Raw genomic sequence first — 21644 nt, forward strand, 5'->3', positions numbered from 1 at the left:
AATTTATTATTAAATACAATTCGTTTTTCTTTATATATCATTATCATATATTATTTATTCAATGCTTCTCATAAAATTAGTTTTTTACTGTTTATTTAATTTATGTTTCACTTAGTAAAAGGAATGTGTTTTAAAAATAATAGCAAATCTTAAACATTCATTTATTCATTTAATTCTTCAAGTTTTTTTAATCACTTTTGATTCGCTCTCTGAATCCAAAAAACGAAGAAAAAAATCTACTTCATTATTCATATATTCTCTCATACTTTATCCCTCTCTTTCGGGGACTTTTACAGCTCTCTGTCGGCTTCCTATTTTTGTAATCTGTGGATCCTTCTCCTTCTTCGAAATTAGTAAGAGAACAGGAGAAGGAATGTGAAACGTAAGAAGCCCTGAGGTGAAATGTGTGGCCATACAAGGTGATTATCGATTCCCAGCGAATAGCAGCAAAAAGCTTCTCCTCGACCCGTCTGCCAATGAATGGCAAGGCCTGTACGCCCAGCTTACATCTACTCAAAGAATGAGAGGATAACCTGACGCTTCTGCCGCCAAAAACAGACCAAGTAAGTCGATATTTTAAGCTTCATTAATGCATTTTGCATTCTGAGACACTTACAAATATATTTACATCAATAAGCAGGAGTGAGAAAAGTTGCTGCATGGCAACAAAAAATTCAAAGGCGTTCCTTTTCCCTTTAGTTGCGTGACGCCAGAGGAAGGAAGGCAACATGGCGCTTGCTGCAGCTCGCCAAACACAAATAAACGCGATTCGTTTATTCTTCAAACTGGAGAAAACTTTCTTATTTCTAATTCTTCGTGATGCAGTCTAGAGAGAATGTAAGTTTCATGGAAAGTTTAACATTTGTATTTAAATTTTAGGAGATGAATAGAAATCACTGCTCGCTCTTTGTTTATTAGAATTAATTAAAGAGTTTTTGAATTAAAAATACCTGCTCTATATTTAGTGCTTTTTTAAAAAATCATCTTGGTCTTAAATAATATGCTTATTATTACTGAGAACATTATCTATTATTTTTAAGAAGCAATACGGAGCGAAGTAAATATTTGTCGTAACAGAATAAAATAATGCGTCTTTCTTACTTCTAATAGTATTGCTTATAAAAATAGCTTTAATTATAATCAGGCAAAATAATTTGAAATGATATTCTTTAAAATAACAGTTGTATTTATTTTTGTTTGAACTAACTGATATTTTGGTCGGCTATTTCAATTCCACTGCATTATTGATTTTTTTAAAGATATCATTCGAAAATAAAGATAATTTTTAAATTATTTATTTCAGTAAGCGTTATTATTCTAAAATAAATTCATTTAGTAAATGTTCGATAATTTGAATAACTCGAAATATGCAGAAAATAAAAAATAAAACAGGTCATTTTCAGAGCTTTAAATGCAACTTTCTTTTTGTTATCATTTTATGCTTTGCACTTCTACTTTGTTTTGTACTTTGTTATGAATCCTCTTTTTCACACTCATACATTACAGCATTAAAATGCACTTTTGAGATAATTAGAACATATACTGGATTTTTTTAATGAATTATTTTAACATATATTTACAACATCCTTCTTGAAATTATTTTTACTTGCAACAGAACTTATAATTCACAATTCTTATAATTTAACTTATTTTGAACAAAACTGTGCAGCGTACATATTTAAAAATGCAGCCTATTCTTTAACAAATTAAAAATATAGAATTTACAATAAAGTTAATCGAAATATATTTGAAGTCATTTGCACATTAAGATCTGAAAAATACAGTTAACAAAATAAATAAATAAACAACTCTGCAATCTTAGTTATGTTTACAAACAAATAAATTTGGAAAAAATGCCCAAACCTATCCTGACTTTAATTTAAAAAAATAATAGAAATATAAAACTTTCAAACAGGATTGAAAAGCGCATGAATTAGTTAATTTTATTTTATCATTCTTAAAATTAGCATTTGCATTTTGAACCTAGATAAAAAAAATAAAAGAAATGGCAAATTTTACTATTGAAAAACTGAATGATATTACTTTATACATTTAAAATATCTTTAACAGTAAAAATTGGATTGAAACATGAAATAAACTTTAATATACATATTAATAGTTAAATTACTTTTATAAGACACGGCTGTTTTTCAATACAGTTTTCAAAAGAATATTAAAAACTAGTTGGAATTAATCACATACTGAAAAAAAAAATTAAAAAAAAGAAAGAAAAAAACTGATAACATGCACATAAGAGAAAAACAAAGCTAACATGCATAAATCAAAATTACATACATTTATCAATTGAATAATTTTATATGCCTTGGGTAATTTTAGTTTAAAAGTAGACCTGAAAAATAGATTTAATTAAAATTCACTGAAACTTTTTGTGGAAAACTTTTTTGACTTATTGAAGATTTTAAGTATCATCGTTAAATAAACATAAAGTTAAAAATTTCAAGCAGCTGCATTTGAATTTGCATAATTTTAGTTGTAATGCTTGTTATGATAAAGGCTAACATGAAATTTTGACATATCATTATTTAAAACAGACTCATTTTTCTGATATGTATGTCTGAATTTTCGTATTTCCTTTTAAAAACAGAAAATAAAGCCTTTCGTTCATGCTTTAGGTAAAAAATTCAATTTATTCATACCTGTAAAAATATAAATTACATAATTTAGAGACAGTTTTAATTTATTGACTGATTGTAACTAAATCCTTAAGGATATTACAATAAGTTTTTCTGTTCCATATCAATTTTATCTTGAAATAAACATATAACATATTTATGTTGCTTGGCTCACTGATCTGAGTATTTACAAATGCACACGAATGTAAACTCTTGTGACATATATTAGAATTTAGAACTAATTTTGTTAAAAGACTTGTTTTAGTTTAGAAAAGCTTTTATTATGGTAAATTGGTTATGCATCATTCATTTTTGTGTGTGTGTGTGTGTGTGTGTGTAGTAAAATTTTCTTAATTCCGAAAATCAATAATTGTTCTTTGTGGTTTGCTGCTTCTATTCTGAAGTAATATTTCATAATAATGAATCAGAGATAAAAAAAAAAAATGCTGCTCGTTTTTTATAAACTGTATTGTAATTTAAATTCATACAAATATCAATTATTTGACAATTTATATGAATTGATTTTATATTTAAGTTAGAATTAAATCATAAAATTTCTGCTAAAAATGTCTTTCCTCATTTTTTTCTATCAATACTTTGATAAACAAGCCATAACATGTATAAGTAATTTTTTAAAAATTGCAAATATGTATTACCAACCATCAAGGTGAAACCTTAGAATTGAAAACCCAGGTTTCAATCTTCCTTCTCTTATTTAACTGCAAAAATCATGTATAGCAAGATAATTTTACAACCAATGTTCAATGGACCAAATACGAAAATTAGAAAGAAAAAATGCTAACTATCATATCAGAAAAATGCTATACTAATTTGCAAATGGGGGGATTACAGTTGCAAGAATGTTTGCCTTTAATTTAAACGAACAGTGATAGTGGCACGATTTTATAAGCGTTACCACGATTTTGATGCTCTAAACACGAGTGAATTAATGATTTTCTAGGAATCTTTTACTTTACTCCTATATGGAGAATTATGAAACTTTGAGCTGTTCAAAAATTTAATTCATAAGTTTAATGCATTTTAAGCCAAAAAACAAATAGATTTGAGCTGTTCAGAAATTTAATTCATAAGTTTAATGCATTTTAAGCCAAAAAACAAATAGATTTGAGCTGTTCAGAAATTTAATTCATAAGTTTAATGCATTTTAAGCCAAAAAACAAATAGATTCTGTAGGTTTTTAATGTTTAATAATGATGGCTGTCCAAGAAATCCTTTATCATTCCAACTTGATAAATAAATTTCAGGATTTCATTTATTAAAAAAAAAATGTAGAAGCAGTAAATCCTCACATGAAGGTTCTTTAAAGCTCATTTGTAAAGAGATAGTTCGTTCTTATATTCCTTTGTGAATTTTTGTATTATTTTCTTTGTAACAAATAAACATTCATTGAATGTCAGTTTAGTTAGCTGTCGCTTAAACAAGTAATATAAAAAAAATTCAATTCAATTCCTACTTAGGTCAACAAAGAAAAATTTTATTTTAGTCACTTTTTATTAAATAATTATCAAAAAATTATTAAGTATCCAAAAAATATTGATGTTCGCAAAGAATTGAACTTGCATTCTTCACCTTCACGTGAAAAATACTGAAATCCTTGCACTTTACCGATTGAGCTACTGCCTCTTGATTTCAATTTTCATTACAAACTGCTAAAACTCTGCATAAAACATTAAAAATTATTTAAATTTAATTAATGAATTAATATTTGAAAAAACTGTATTAACATCAAGTGTCCTCCACGACAAGTTTTAAAAATGTATTTGAACTTGAGTGGATGAATAAAAAGTATTTTATTAACGATTTAAAATTTGAACAAGATATGTAAATATATATATAGGGAGAGTGTGATCTAATAGTAGGAATTCAAAAATAAAGAGTTTTAAAACTTTGAGCTATTAAAAAAAATAATTCATAAGTTAAAGGCATTTTAAACCGAAAAACAAATGAATTCTGTATATTTTTAATGTTTAATAATGATGGCTGTCCAAGAAATCCATTATCATTTTAAAATGATAAATAAATTTCTGGATTTCATTTATTAAAAAAAAGCAGAAACAGTAAATCATCACATGAAGATTTTTTAAAGCTCCTTTGTAAAGAGAGAGTTCATTCTTATATTCCTTTGTGAGTTTTTGTATTATTTGCTTTGTGACAAATAAAACATTCATTTAGTTAAATAATAGCTATCACGTCGGAAACTAAGCTGAATTTGATAATATATTAAGTCGGGTTTGATGTGATGCCTTTAACTTATGAAATATTTACTGAACTACTCTAAACACATGGCTAATAGAATCGCCTCTGCTAATTCAAGAAAATTGAAAGAGAATAAATTACCAAATTTAGCTATCATAATGCTGATTTCATCATAGTTTTTCAATATATGAAATATATCTAAGATTTATCAGTACTTCAGATTAATCAGTTCTTTGATAAAATATCAACAAATTTGTTCTAAATTTTATGAAACTTAAATGGTTCTCAATTTTTTTTATTTCCAAACTGCTCATTTTCTCTCCGAATTTCGAGCAGGGGCAATTGTGATGAATAATTGCAATCAAGACAGTATCTGAAGCTCCTCTTTATCTGGTAGAAAATGAGCCGCATTTGCATCAATTTTCAGGAAAATCGATCTGCCAGGGAGAGGAGTTATCTGATACAGTATGATCTAAACCTTTCATTACTTCCGCTCTTTACCCGCCACATCCATATACTTTTCAAACTTCTGGTCCAGATCTCAAGAAACAAAGGGAGCATATATTGAGTGCCCGTTTGCAAAGGAGCATTTGCAGATAGGTATTTGCTTTTCCAGCCGAAGAAATGTCTTTACTTTTGCAAAATTTTAGAAAGAAGAGCTTAAAATATCTTTGAAGGTTTTTTTTTTCTAATTTAAGAAGAGGGTCATTTGTCGTTAATAAATAAATATGATACTTCACAAGAATTTACTTATTTAACTTTGAAAATGAATTTTACAAGGAAAATGTATAAATGTTTTAAAATAGTCAATCAAAAGTATACAGAAATTTCTTCAGATTAAATGCAAATAAACTTATAAGTAATACTTAGAAAATTTTTAATTTCCCAAAGAGTAAAAATTAATATCTATAACAATGTAACTCTTAATTTCACAAAAAATACAGCAAAATCAATTGTATAATTTTTTAAGTGGGCAGTTTTGTTTTATGAATTTTGCTTTTTATTTCATTTTAAAGTTTTTGATTAAATTTCTATTCAATGATTCATTGCAATAAAACTTTTCTTTGGAAAACTCATTATTATTTTCAAAAATAATAATTTTGTTTAAAATCTTCAAATATTTTTAATCGATAGAAACTACATCTTGGTTTTCTATTCAAATTTCGTAAACTTTTTAAAAAGCAATAATTGTTAAAATGTAACATGTCTTCCTATCTTTGATAGCCACTTATTAAATTAAAACTTTTCATTAGTTTTGCTTGAAATATTTGATTTTAAGTTGTTAACTCAACATTAGAAACAAATCTATGAGGGAGATTTGTGAGAATTCACATCGATTCTGAACTTTATTTTTGGTTTCATTTCTTCTTTCTTATGTAATCTTTGTTAATTTATTTTAAACATTCATTTTATAAATGTTATTCTTTATAATATATATATATATATATATATATATATATATATATATATATATATATATATATATATATATATATATATTATCTTTGTTAAATTTATATGTCTCTTAATAGGCTCAAACTTTAATTTTATACGTGATTTTACATATCTTGAAAGCTTCAAAATAGGTTTAAGAAAGTACCGTGCATTTCTCCTTGAAGTTTAAACACGGAAAATTATCGTTTCGAATTATTGCTTCAAAATATATAAAGAAAAAATATTGATGTATTGTATAACTGGAAGATGGGCACATATTACATACATGCGTTCATGTATCTCTAGAACTTTATAAATATAAAACAAGGCTATAAAATTAATACTAATATAATTGGGGCAAATTTGATCACATATTATCCTCTTGCACTTCGCATGTTCTTTTCTTAATAATTTTTCTATTATAATATCAAAAGCTGAAATTTAATTAATGATTAATATATTTGTATATGTATGTTTTATTGAACAATTATAACCGATTTAATATATACTATAATAAAGGGGCGCATGTTTGAAATGAATTCCTGGAACAATATTCTCATAGTCTAGAATCGCTTTGCTGAAATTGTACAAAAGTAGTATCTCAGTAGCAATCGCTTGCAGATCCCCTTTTCCCCTTTCCAGGTTCAATTGCATGCCTACGTGATGAAATCAGAAGTCGTTCTAAGCTCATCGAAGCGACCGTCTGCGAGTTTATCGAGTAGCCAATAAGAAATAGATCTTTCGGGGAGGAAACAGATGATCAGGTAATCAGAATGCGAGGAATTAGGGGATTCCGATAACGATAATAGGGTCTGGATTGAGGGGGAGATACCCCTCGGATTTCGCTCACAAAATTCGAAGGGATCCCAAACTGTACTCTAATGATATTGTGGGGAGTTAATGATAACATTTGTCATGGAGTGATCCTGTGTGTCTTTCTCAACTTCAAATGTTTTCGAAGACTGAAAAGCTTATAACAGTGTCCCAAACCGTCATTAATCAAGTAGATTTTTCTCTTGTATAGTCTTTAGTTTGCCATTAGCTTCTATGTGAGCTTTAAATCGAAGAGTGTGCTATAAGATTAATTATATGATATTTTTGAATATGCATACGAAACAAATGATTAATTATATTGGGGCACATTCTTGTTGAATGTCTGGGAATAAAGAAAGTATAAGCTAAATATTTTATAAATCTTGGAAATTCCAAATTTCAAAAAGAAAATATTTTTTTCTCATTTGAGAATTCCCGAATTTCATGTAATTCGAAGTTCATCTTAAAATTAGTTAGTATGGCCGATAATAAGAGAATAAATAAAAAAAATTGAATAAATACGGAATAGACATGTTTATAATTCTCATTTCTAAATCAGATCCAAAGAGTTTTTTTTTTTCATTAGTTTTGGAACGTGAATTTAATATTTTTAGAAAGTATTATGATGCGACACACATTAAGTTTCTTTCAAAAATTTACCAAAATTGATGAAAGCAAAATGTTTTTTTTTTAATTGCAATCACTAATAGAGTTTTAATAGTGAAATATATGTACTTCAGAGATGATTAAATCTTGCTAATTATAATGATTTACACATATATATATGTGTGTGTGTGTGTGTCTACTTTATTCTAAATTATCTTAAAAGGTTTTTTGTTGTTGTTGTTGCAAATGCGACCAGTTTGTTTAGAATTTTCTATTCGTTTCATTAACGAGCGAAAGGTAATGTAATTGGAACTCGTCTCAGATTTTAATAAGTAGTAAAAGAAGAACAGGCACGATTTAATTTTACATTTTATGAAAATTCGAAAGATTATTATTAGTGCCATACATTGAACCGAAATTACACTTAAGATTCCTTTGTCAATTTTCATTTTGATATCCCATTTTTAAAAACCTGATATTTAAAGAAAGGCTGTTTGTCACAATTGACTATCATAATTATTTGTTGATTCCTGATGTACAAATCATATGAATGAAATTCCTAACCAATAAAAATAATGAGCTACTAAAAGAAGTTAGAAATATTTCTGTATTTCCATATCATATCTTAATAAAATTCTTAGAATTTATGTTTAAAATAATGTATTCAATCAATATGCGATAATGTGATAAAATTAAAATAATTTAATACATCAAACAAAATCTAACATTTTAATGCTGTCAGTTCTTGTGATGTAATTTATTGTAAACTAAATATTTCAATGTACAACTTTATCTTTAATTTTTTTAATATTTAATAAAATATTTTAAAAATAATATCATTAAAAGATAAGTTCAAAAAGATAAGAAAAGTAAGTAATAAAATCATTAAAAGATAAGTTCAAAAAGATAAGAAAAGTAAGTAATAAAATCATTAAAAGATAAGTTCAAGACAAAGAAAACGAAAGCAATAATTTTCTAAAAATATTTTTAGAGTATTTGAGAAGTGAGACGTAAAGTACTTATGTTATTTACAGTTAATGACCTCAGAAAAGGATGCATTGAGAGTTTTTATTTAATAACAATATGATTCATTGTACTTGAAATGTTTTCAAACACATGGATGGGTTAGATTGTTATTGAAAATAACCCTATATATATATACATATACATTCAAATTTTCTGAAAACAAATAACTTTTTTTTTATTGTTGCAATATTCAGGAAAAGAGACACTATTCCCCTTACCTCTATATTTACTTGGGCTGTTAAGATTCTAAAAAGAAAATTCTAAAAAATTAGAAATTCAGATGATTTTTTTGAGTTTCTCTTTAGTTTCATTGTTATTATTATCATAATAAAACCGCACAGTGTAATGGCTGCTACTATAATATATCTTAAATTTTGGCAACACCATTCAAAATCTTTTTTCATTTTTTATAAGAATAAGTAAAATAAACATTTGATAGAAAGAAAATAATTGGATAAATTATTCATAAATTTCATATGTTTGTGGAATGATCAACTTAGAATTTTTTTAAAAAGTAAATTGGAAGAAAGTGAAAGAATAAAATAGTTTTATTTCAAAACATATGCAAAGCAAAAAAGAAAAACTAGCTTTTTTTGCTAAATGAGTGATAATTCAAATATTTTGAAAATGCAATGTTTTTTTCCTCATGATTTTAACTCATTATCATAATCATAATAAAACTTGAAGTGGTTCCGGTATGTTTTTTTTAAGCTATTCGAAACGTGCTGGTAAAAAAAAAAAAAAAAAAAGCAAAAACCGACTCAATTTTTAAAAGAGAAATTTATTTTCTTGATAAGCATAAAACTTTAACACTCGCAAATTATTATCTACGTTTCAAAAAGGATTCAGAAATACAAAATAATGTGCTTTCAAAACTGTTGTGAGTTGAATTTTTACTGAAAAATATTCTATCCTGCACATGTTCGCTAATTCATCCCGAAAGCAGGTATAAAAAGCGAGAAAAATACTGTCGCATTCGGAAGATCAAAAGCTATAAAAAATGCAAGAACAATTTTCTTCAGTAATAAAAATATTGTTTTGCACTGGAACTGGCTTAAGCTGAAAAACACTTTTTTTTTCCTGTTCCAGAAGAGGAGCCATTTCCATTAAAAAAATTAATCTCTCTAATCCTTCATGATGGATTTTGTTTCTGGAATGCCACAAATTTACAGGCAAATTAGTCTTCTAACTTTTCATGTCGGAGCGAAAAGTTGAAAAGAAAGAAGCAAAAACCACGCAAACAGAGGGGGGAAAAAAGGAAGAAAGAACTAATCCCTAAGCGACAGAACTTGGATATATTTTCCTCTTTTTCTGCAACAAGAACTATTAAAAAACCCTAAATGATGATAAAAGTAAACAAAACTTGCAGTCATTCATATAAAAACTCGCTGAAAGATTTTTTTATGATGTTATGTACACTTCCAATAAATAACGCCCGTTTATTCCTGCGTTAGATATCTGACGTTTTAATATCCTTCAAGATTGTAAGAGAGGGGAAACACAGCAGCGAAGATAAATAGCCGCAATAAAGTTAAATGAAGAAACACAGATAGGATTTAAAGGATTCCCTGTCGGATATGATGACAATGTCGGTGATAAAGCATCCATCTATATATCTTCAAAATCTCCTGTAATCGTTGTATTTATCTTGTTTCCTTTGGCCTTCACCATACCAGCCTGTTGTTTTTATCCGGATGCTATGTAAATAATAATTTGCCAAACTATGAAGTTTTGGTATAAATATCAATGAAATGCATTTACAAGCATGTGCAACACTGTGTTTGGTACTTTATATGTCTTATCTTAAACTCTTCATATATGTTTACTTAGTTTTACTCGTTTTGGGTAGTTACAAAAATTAAAATAAACAAATTGTATTTGTTTATTCTATCTTAACAGTTATTTAATTTCCTTGAAATTAAGCGAAGTGATTTTAATGGTGTAGAATTTCAACGATGATAATATGTCTATATGTAACATAATGATTCAAATTTAGTATTTTTTTTTTTTTTCAAAAATTTTGGAAATAGCATTCTAGTTTTTCCTTTCTGATTCTATAATTATCCAAAAAAGTTGAACTGTCATATTTAAGGCAGTTAAAAACAACTAACTTTTATGAAATGATTTTATTTGAAATCAAATATTTTATAGGAAACTGAAACGTCCTCTAGACTGGCATTTTCAATTGTTATTTTTAATTTTTATTTTTCTATAAACATATCAGGCGGAAATATATTTAATAAAAATATTAAAGTAATAATATTAAAATAATTATTACTCTAAAACTGAGTGTCTTAATATATGATCTAATAAGAGTTGTTTTAATAAATCCACTGTAAGCTCATAAATAGAGTTATTTCTGTATTTTTATCTTTTAAATTGAATAATTACCTTGTTTAATTCTTTAATCATAACGAATAATTTTATGTTACTGAGACCAGAAGTTTGGATGTTTTTTGAGTTTGTTGTATATATGTATTTCAAAGCTGTAACTTAGCATTGCATTTTATTTGCACACAATAGTTAAAGAATTAATGTTATTGTATTAATATTTTAGCTTGATTTAGAAATTTTATAAAAGTATTCCCTTGAAACCCTGCTTTATAAAGCAGTATTTGAAGACAGAATCAGAAAATATTGCTATATATATATATTTATCACATAATAGAATTTTTTAAAGAATGTTATCTCGAATGGGGATTGGGAGAATGAAACACAAAAATCCACCCAATAAATAATAATATTGCTGGTAAAAGTGATATCAAAAAAAGTAAAATGAAGAAAAGTTTTCTTTTAAGATTTTTTTCGCAGTATATTGATTCTTGATCATTTTATAATCCGAACGACAAATTTCAAACTGGAAAATGTTTTTATTTTGTTCTAGTGTCCCCCCCCCTTTTTTTTTTGTCAAGACTATGAGCTTCTTAACTATCCCCGCTAAAAAAAAAACAACAAAAAAAAAAAAAACATGGTCATTGCTAGAGAATAATAGTCGACCCTTTCTAATTTATATTTTTCTCTGGAATTCTGTGTCACAGAGATGATGTTCTAACTGGCTGAATTTTTAAGTTTTCTGAGTTTTCCCACCGTCTTCGTTTTCGATGCTTTGAGCGTTTTCCTCTTATTGTTTTTAACTCAGAAACAATCAGTATCACAAAATAAATTTTTTAAAGTGCTTTTTGAACTCTGTCGAACAAAAAGTTTTACAACTGAACAGATGATCAATGTTCTACATTTTAAAGTCTTCAATGAATATAATTTAATCTCAAAAGACTTATGTACTGGAATCTCAACTCAGGAGTGTTGATTAAAAAAATATGCCTCAAAATAAGTTAATTTATTTATCTTAAAAAACTTTGATCTTTATCTAAATAAATGAGTTGCAACAAACGGAAAATATGGAATGATACTTGTAAGCAAGAAATATTTTCAGTTGAATATAGCAGAAAAATGATTAAAATGTAGTGCTCAGGACAAAATCTAAGAGCGAAGAAAAAGTAAATAAAGATATTGGAAAAATGCCTTAAGTTCTACAGCCCCAAGACGAATACAAAAACCCTGTTTTTCTATTTAATTTCATCTAATTATTTATACATAATTTCATCATGCATTCCAAACGATTTTGTGCACAAATTTGGGTTGTTTTGAATTATGAAGAAAAACATATTTTTTCAAAATGTTTAAACAGCATGGAATAATAACTTATATAAGACAGTTAATTAAAACTACTAGAATGTTTTAGCTTTTAATCGATACTTGATTTGAATTTGAATCAATTCGAGTGCATAACTCTCGTAAATTAAGTTAAAGTGATCAAATTAAAAAATAATCAGAACGCATTTCAAAATCATACATAGAAATTTCGGGGACAAATAATGTTGCGGTCTCTATTTTATCTATTTGATAACTCAGTCCTGATGCTAATTCATGAACTTTGAAGGTAAAGATATCATGCTTTGAAGAAAGTACTCAAAAGTAAAAACTCATGACTGAACTTTCTTCTGTATTACTGGGCCGGAGCGGGGGAGGAGGTACAACGCATTGTCTGTAATTGTAGATAGGAAAATTTTTTCATTTAAAAAGTCTGTAATTTGCTTCTTCTTGGGTATATCAATTTTAGTCTTCACTTTTTTTTTTCTTTACTGACATTTCATGAATCTAAAGATTTCTATGTGAATTTCATAACAATATGATATAAATCTAGTTTGATTTAATTTTAGCCTGATACTGTCTTATGAAAGATGTTAGAGATTTTTCTCATCTAACAAAGTTTCTAACTAAACTAATTTGAAATTTCCTTAATTATTGCTTTCATTTGTTAGATGATATAATTAGAAAGATTTCTTTCCTCAATAGAGTTAAAAAAAAATTTCAGTTGTATTTCTGTACAAAATTATATATTAGTAATCTAAATAAAATTATGAAAATATCTCTTAGAGAGAGGAAAGGAAAGAAGTAAATAAAATAAAATAAAAAATGAATTATAACAATAAAAAAATAATAACTCCTTCAAATATTTTCAAAATTCCCACTAAAATTTAAAAAAATAATTTAAATGCTTTAATATTTCTATAACTTATTTATTAGCAGCTTGAAATTATTGTCACTTTTTTAGAAGACATCATTTTCGAAATTTTCATGCAAAGAAATACAGATACATAATATATTCATTTGTATAGTTTCTTTGGAAGAAAGGAAAAGCCTTTTTTCATTCATTTTTCTTTTCAGTATCAAAGCCTCAATTTTGTAAATATGATTAATGAACGTTTAAAAATATTCAGGAAACTTGAATTTCCCACAGCGTTTATTTATTATTTATTACCTTTGTTATGCAGCGTCACAAAATTATTTTAAATTTATTTCAAGCCTGAAAACTTTATGAATCTTATAATGATTCATTAATTAATTGCTTTTATATTGCAGAAGCCAAATTTGACTATGCTGCGCAAAACATATAGTGGGATTTATATTTATAAATACTAATTTTCATTTATGCTGCTTTTATACATATAAAATGATAAGATTGAGTTGAAATTTTTCTCTAGTTGTACTCTAGACATCTACTTCTTTTGTTTCTTCAGAATAAAAGTGTCTGTCCTAGTTAACTAAAATTTATTTAATGTTTTTCCTAGATAATTTTGTCATTACACTCATCAAAACACTCGTTTATTATTCCGTTGTGTTGTGAAGTCAACACAAATACTGCCAGAAATCCTCAGTTATTATCTCTCGAGGACAAGAAAAGTTTTCAGAAAATTAATTTAATCCCTCGGTTTATTTAAAAGCTTTACTTCCTTCAAATGAACTTCCGTTGCGTTACTGAGTAACTCCTCTTGATTAATGTGGCCTGGATTAAAGTACGAAGAATCTGCGATGGTGGAGAGCTTTATGGTAATGAAGGGAACCGAAATCCTTCATGCCTTAGAAGCTCCCTCCTGACTTTAGGTTTAATCTAGCACAGAGTCTCCTTCCTATACGATTCGTCACAGAAATTTTTACTTCCCCCCTAAAAGTTTGATCCTCTCTTCCCCCATCTGAAATCCGAGGAACGAAGACGAAGGGGCTACTAGCACTATTTTGTGCTGGGAGCTTCGTCTTTGGGAATGACCCGGTGATTTATACCCTGGTGCAAGACCGTCCTTTTCTCTGGGGCTTAATCTTTCCTGGCAGTAACGGTCCTGCAGCCAGCGCAGGATCTGCGAGTTATTTGTCACAATCAAAGCTGTCTTCAGGCGTGAAGAAGTCATTAACATAACAAATGTTCTTGGCTGTCAGCGATGCATCCATCACTATTTTCGACCGACATATCAAAGCCGTAAAAATTCCCCCTATTCGTTTACCCTATTTTTTTATTCGAGGTTTGATTTGGAAGACTAGATTTAAAAGTCGGTCGGAAGCTTGGCTTTCGTATGCAAAAAATACAGTGAATCGGTTTCATTCAAACAGCAACTAAAGGATATGTGAATATTAAGAGAAACCTACAAAAGAAAATAGGACTATGGAACTTCATAATTTTTTATTTCGATTTTTTTAAGATATGCAACATAAAAGTATTGATATTTTTTAAAAAAAATACTTTACATAATCGGTATCCTTTGGTTGCTTAGACTTTAAATTTTGAGAGTTCAATTCTCACTTCAGTTATGAAATGTAGTGAAAATATAATGCAAAATTTTCTCTGTGCATTTTTTTTAAAAAAGAGAACAATTTATTTTATTCTTTGTTATTAGTTTTTCGGAATATATTTTCAGAAACATTAAAATGGATTTTTTTCTTCGTATCATATAAGAAATATGAATTTAATTTAAATATTTATGCCTATTCATGGGAAGTATCATATATTGTAACATTTTGTACGTTGAGTCATAGATAAATTTAGAAGAAAAGAGCTATACACATTTTATGCTGATATAAATTTTCACATAATAGGATTAAGAATAATTTTAATAAAAAATGGGCCACATCCAAAAGGAATTTAATTTCCAACTACGGTTTTGAAAAAAAAAAAAAAACACTAAAAAGACTTCTATATAATTTATAGATTATAAATTAAGGTCTGTTAACGAAAATTCCTCATAAACTAAATAGAACTAAATATTAATAAGAGATTATTCTTCTTTTATCGTTTGGTGGAATGACGTAGCAACTCAGACTTACATTTACCTTCATTTTAATCAAACATTGATTAAAAAATATCCCAAAATATGAAACTAATTTTATACAAAAGAACTCAAATTTTCCCGTTTTGAAATCTAGATAATAACAAAACAACGTCATATCTAAGAACTAAGTAGTCGCTGGGTTTTATCTTATAAAGCTGTTCTTGATTTTGGATCATAATTACTTTCAAAGATTCAGGGAAGTTGATATTTTTCATATCATGGTGTTGAAGGCGAAAAAAAATCCATTAATACATCTAAAATCGGAACAAAGGCACAACCACGTTGATTGTTATTTTGAACTGAACATATTTGTAGCTATCCTGCATTTGTAGGAATAATGAAATCTTGTTTTTCAATCAAATTAGGCCATTCAACAGACACCTAAATCTGTTTTGACAAACAACCATAAAACTTTGTTAATACTTGAAGTCTTTTTTTTCTTCATTTTTTTGTTATTGAGTGTTTTTCATTCTTTTCTTACCTAGTAGCAGATTTAGTCGCTTTGTGATCCCAGGCAATCATGAGGTTCCACTTTCAATGCACTGGTTAATTTAGTTTCACATTTCAGCACATGTTTAACTTGATTAATATGTTAATAATTTATTGTAAGTTTATTTTTTATTTCGAAATTTTTTTGATAAAATATAGTTTAGTTTATTATTTATTATGACTCATGATTGTGTGGCATTCACTTTTGAACGCATTTACGTTTAAGTAGATACTTAGTGTTTATAAACGCTGTATTATTTAGGTGGTTGTAATGAGACGTATATGAACCTGACCAACTATACTTGATAAACAGTTAAAATTATCTATTATTTTATAATTCATAGAATTTGCATTTTTTATAAATTTCCTTATATGGAAACTCGAATAATATCATTTTCTCAATCGGCCTACTTGAGTCTCCAACCCCCTTAGCGGTCATCTAAAATAAGAAATTTTTAATAGAATTAACTCTTTATTAATAAATCAGTAAGGTACATCAAAAAGTGAAATAAATTAGGAAATACTTTTAAGTTCAAAGCCTTTGCGGATAGCATCTAGCTTTTTTATTCTTGTATTAAAAAAGGGAAGAAAATGGATTCAAGAATGATGCAGAAAAAGTGTTTTCTGCATCTAAATACAACTATTGTTTTTCAGTCAAATGGTTTCTATTGATTCGCTAAATAATAAGGAATTTGGCCGTCCCAAAAATTAGCATTTTGATTTCTATCGTTTTTATTAGCTCCAGATAATCGATTCTTTAGAGAAACGAAGTTTAACAGTCAAATTTTCTGTAAGTATTCAAGTGTCAATGGTAAAAAATAAAACAAAATAATTAGTTAACTATATTAAAATCATAATTATTTATTTCATAAATGAGTATCAGTCTGGAGTAATATATATATAAATATTTCTTTTCAACTGAATCATTATATTTACACTTTAAAAAGATTTTAAAAATTCAAAACTGTTGCCAAAGATTTTTATCTAATTTCGGAATAATTCCTATAACGAACATTTAACTCAGAGAAAGATCTAAAAAAGAAAAGAGAAAATCTTTTTCTCCACTGAATATTTATGACGGAGCTCGGCTAAGTCTTCCTTATCATCAAGTCTCATCAGTCGGCACTCTCCCTTGCCTGCTCAATTATAAGCCTTCGTTAGAATAAGTTGGGAAGTTTGGAAGGGGGAGGGACTACCCAACGCCGTCGGATCGGGGGATTGGGTCCATTAAATCTCCTCGAGGCTGTATTTTGAAAGCCACAGGTTAAATATTGAGCTGATTTGGTGACGTGACCTGCGGGAGGCGTGAGAAATAGCACTTGTGATGCGAAGGTTACAATATCCACACCTAATACTAGAAAAAAAAGCGGATTTGAATAACACCATTCAGGAAACCGAGGATCATCACGTGATGGTAAGAAGAAAAAGGGAGAGGAATCACGCAACAGTAAACACAAGCAAAGAATTCTTTCAAGTTCGAAATTAATTCGAAAGAAGTGCAAACTATATTTAATTTTTTTTTTTCTGAATTATTATTATTTTTTTTTTTTTTCCTTTTGCTCCTTGAAAGCGATATTTAAACTGGAAATTCTCGGTTTCTTTTGATCGAGACTTTAATATATTCGTAATAATTTTCTTTTAAAATAAAAAACCCTGATTTTTTTTTTATTTTTTAATACAGAACTTTTCTAAGTAATTGGTGTTTCTACGTGTAACAGTCTCTTCCTAGGCGGATCAGTATTCAAAGAATAAATGTCGAAAAATCTAGCTTTTGATTAATTATTGAATTTAAAACAAACACAATATATAAGTGCTTATTTTTCATATCTTTTTTTTTTTCTGATATAGAATAAGATTGACTGATTTGATTTTTAAATCTTCCGGTATTTTTAAGGGAACCACACATTTAGAATATTAAATTGAACTATGAAATGTTTCCTAATCATTTAAATTTTTATTTGCAGTGCAATCAGTTCTGTTGGGGTATATGAAAGGGCGGATGAATTGAGCAGCAGTTTGCAGCTGAATAAAGTTTTCTACAAAAATCCAAAAGATGAAGCAGATAACAAGTAAGTGAAAACCAGTATTTATTAGATTAAAAAAAATACTTTATTTACTTTCTCTTCTCTGTAGTCTCTCCATATTCCACCCTAAGTGATCTTCTGTCAAGCAATACCGTTTCGCTTGCATATAAAAAATTATTGCCTCAACTTTAAATCAAAAATTGTAATTTTGTGAAAATAGCTATAAATTGTTCAGGAAATGCTTGAAAACATTCAAAACTAAGCGATAATCAGTCTTTTATTTTACATTATGTATCTTCTTTCAAACTTTTGGACCCTTTTAGCTGCCCATTAAACATAATTTATTTCCCAGTTTATTGATCACTGGTCAGAGCTCTATGTAATTGAATTTTAAACTATACGATTTAAACAAAAATTACTTACAATAACATGTGAATTCAAAGTAAAGAGGAAGGAACGAAAAGATTAAAATTTTATAATTATTCGATATATCAAAGCAACTATCCTCCAAAGGAAAAAGCTCTAGGATTCCATTATTCATGATTTTTTGAAAATGTTTGAACTATTCGCAAAGCTGGAGTAATTTCTCTTTCTGTTTCGGGCTTCATGAATGAAGTTATTTTATAAATCCATTGAAAATAGTAAAGTCAATTAAAGGTGTAGAAGCCACTATCATCATCTCTTCCAAGGAATATCAATAGCTTTGGAATTGTAACATGCTAACAATGATTATTTGCTGTTGGGTCACATCAACATCATAAAACCACGATTAATTTTTTTTCCATAGGGGTTTTTATGGGAATAACACAGGTACACAAAAAAGGAAATAAAGAGTTCTTGCAATCTTTCATCACAGAAAAGCTGGTTATTTGTATTTTTAATAATTTGTTTGTTTGTTTTTTGAGTAATTTGTTTTTTATTTTAATTTTATTATTTGTTTAAATTTATGTTTGATAATTTGCATTATTTTTAAAGAAAAAGGCAAGAAGATAAAGGGATTAAAAAAAACCCGATTTTTTTATTAATATCTTGAAAGTTATAATCTAGAGATAAAAACAAAAAAGCATGAGAAAATGCTGATTTTAAATTACGATTCAGTGTCTCTTCCGTGCTTCCCCTTCAAAAGCAAAAATAAAGTAAAAATTTATTGAAAAAATTCAGTGAAAACTGATTATTGAAGTCAAAATAATGGAAAGGATCAATCTGTTAATATAAAAACTAAGGGTTACTTTTAAACATTAGAAAAAAACTTTATTCAGTGAATTCTCATAGGTTTATGCGAAGATGTGAAAAAGAGAAGGAAGGTGAAAAAACTTTGAAAATTAACTATTGAAGCTAAGATATTGAAAATACAGTCTTTCAATACAAGAATTAGTAGCACATGGAAAAATTAAAACTTAGTAAAACTTTTGATGAATGAGCAGGAGAAGAGTTAATTTAATTCACAACTTTTTCCTTCAGGATTAGACAGAATGTTTAATTTTTAACTGCGTTTTTTAGCTCTAAGTTCTTTATTAAATCTATAACCAGGTTCTCAACTGACGCATTTGCCACAGCAAGCGAAAATCAGAAGAAGATATGGGAAACCCTTCAGAGCTTATATGCCTTCAAAAGGGAATTTTACCAAAATCTAGCGGGGCAAGCATTTATTCTAGTTGCGTTATTTTCAAATATTTTATTGGTACTGTAACATCAAATTGGAGAGTTAAAATAATAGAAATTAAGATTTGAGATGTGTGAGAAAGCCAGAACCCCACGCAACTCAGGTGTTAATGTCAATTTTGAATTCAAGTAGCTAGAAAATAATCATTTTCAAGAGCGCTGGCAAACTTAATTTATTTCATAAGTTTATATGGCATACAAAATGTATTATGATAATTTCACTTAAATGCAAATATCTACCGGGAGAAGTCAAAGTTTAATAAAAATCTTTAAAAGAAGAACATGATATTAACTCATATGGAAAGTTGGATTTCAATACCAAAAGGTTAAAAATTCCTATTTTAAATGGTTAATCGAGGGAGAAACGTTCTGTGACTTCAATATAAAAAGAAAAATTAATTCTGATCACAGTCCAAGGGTAGAAGATGAAAAGAGGGGAAGAAGATGGAAAGCTTCACGTGATCCCAGTTGACTGCAAAGCGTGTTAATTAGATATTCCTTTAGATAACCTTTGATTACGTAGTAACGGTAACCGGCACTGAATCATGATTTTACAGTAATTTAAGGAGATATAAATCTTTCAACTCTGTACTCAAATAGAAATTACTGCGTGATGCATGTTGCAATTTCAGATAATATAAATTGTGCAAAATTGGCTAGACACATAATTCGTCGTTGACTCTGGAAAAAAAACACACCCTGGTAGCTAAGAAATAATTTATGCTCTCGCAGAATGATTTTATTAATATTACGTGTAATGCAGCGAATTTTTTCATAAAAATTGCTATCATGAAATAGAGACATTATGTTTAACGAAGGTAGACTATTAAAATGAGGTATGAAAAGTATTAGATTAAATGATGACAAGATAAGAATAGCTTGTCAAAAATAAGAATAGTGCACTAAAATAAATTATTATTTATTCTGATCACTGACGGATTACCTGCTCATAAATTGATTCCTTTGTAATAAAACTGGATGCATCAATAGTATTCTTGTGCAGTGACTCTGCTTGAAATTCAAATGATTTATTACTATATTAACTTAATTTTCATAATGTAATCAGATAGCAAGAAACTGTGATTATTTTTTATATAAAGTTTTGGGCTAGGCCTAGATTGAGTACCATTTTCTATTAAAAACTTTATTTTGTTGGAAATTCAACTTGTATGCTCTTCATCAGATGAATATTTATTGCAATTGTAACGAATGAATGATTCTTTCATTGTTTAAGACGCAATTTTTTAATGTAATAAATTTTCTTCAGTTTATTAGCATATTTCTTATCTTAGCAATAAAAATTTCGTGCAGTACTCCTTTTTTTATTTTAGAAAGAGGAAATTGTTCTTCAGTTTTAAGTCAGCTTTGTTTTGTTTAGTGGTATCGCAGTTGTTTTAAACTCGAACTTCACTTTTGGGACCCCGTTGTAGTTATTCAATTCTGCGAGTAATATTCTGTAACATTTCTTAAAGAATTGTCTTAAGCAGCTGAAAAAGCGTTACACGAAAGTTAATTTCTGAAAATTATTCAAAATATACATCACACTGGATCTGAAAATCAAACTTGATCTTTTTCTTTTTGAATATAAGATTAACGATTCATTTCGATTTGGAATAGCAATGCTTTCGAGAATCCACTTTCATCGCAATTTGGAAAGTTGCAGCAGTACGTGATGATTTGTTTGGAATTGATGATTTACTGCAACCGGACATCAGCTTTAATTCGAGAATCGGACTCGTTAGGGTCCTCGTTCAGATTACGTTTCTGTCGTAATGGCTGGAAAGTAATCACGTGACTGCCGTCTTCAAACTCACTTCCTTAATGAGACACAAGGCCATGCGATCACGTGAGGTCATCAACGCACGCGAGTCCTGTGATTTAGAGACGACAGCGAAAAGGTGGGAAAAGCCTAATTTTTCTGTCCTTCACAAATCATCCCGAGGATCGTTATCAAGCAAAGGAGGCATTGTTTCCTGACATAGTTTACAAATGATGGTTTCTGCCTGAAATATTTTTGCTGAATCTGTTGTTTTGTTGGTCACTGTTTGCCATTTCGGTTAAAACACGTTTGGAAAATA

The 21644-nt window shown here is 28.0% G+C and overlaps 1 long non-coding RNA gene across 4 annotated transcripts in view; it reads left to right on the forward strand.

The window, feature by feature from the left end:
* The first annotated feature begins 324 nt into the window (after nucleotides 1-324).
* The window catches only part of LOC129958618 (uncharacterized), a 246249-nt gene continuing 224929 nt past the window's right edge, over nucleotides 325-21644 (forward strand). For 2 of the 4 annotated variants that reach the window (XR_008783268.1, XR_008783266.1), the window contains exons 1-2: nucleotides 325-563; nucleotides 17845-17949. This is a non-coding gene — a long non-coding RNA (uncharacterized LOC129958618). The other 2 variants (XR_008783267.1, XR_008783269.1) reach the window with 2 other exon arrangements.

Source organism: Argiope bruennichi, chromosome X1 (assembly GCF_947563725.1).
Source record: "Argiope bruennichi chromosome X1, qqArgBrue1.1, whole genome shotgun sequence".
In the NCBI taxonomy this organism is placed as follows: domain Eukaryota; kingdom Metazoa; phylum Arthropoda; class Arachnida; order Araneae; family Araneidae; genus Argiope; species Argiope bruennichi.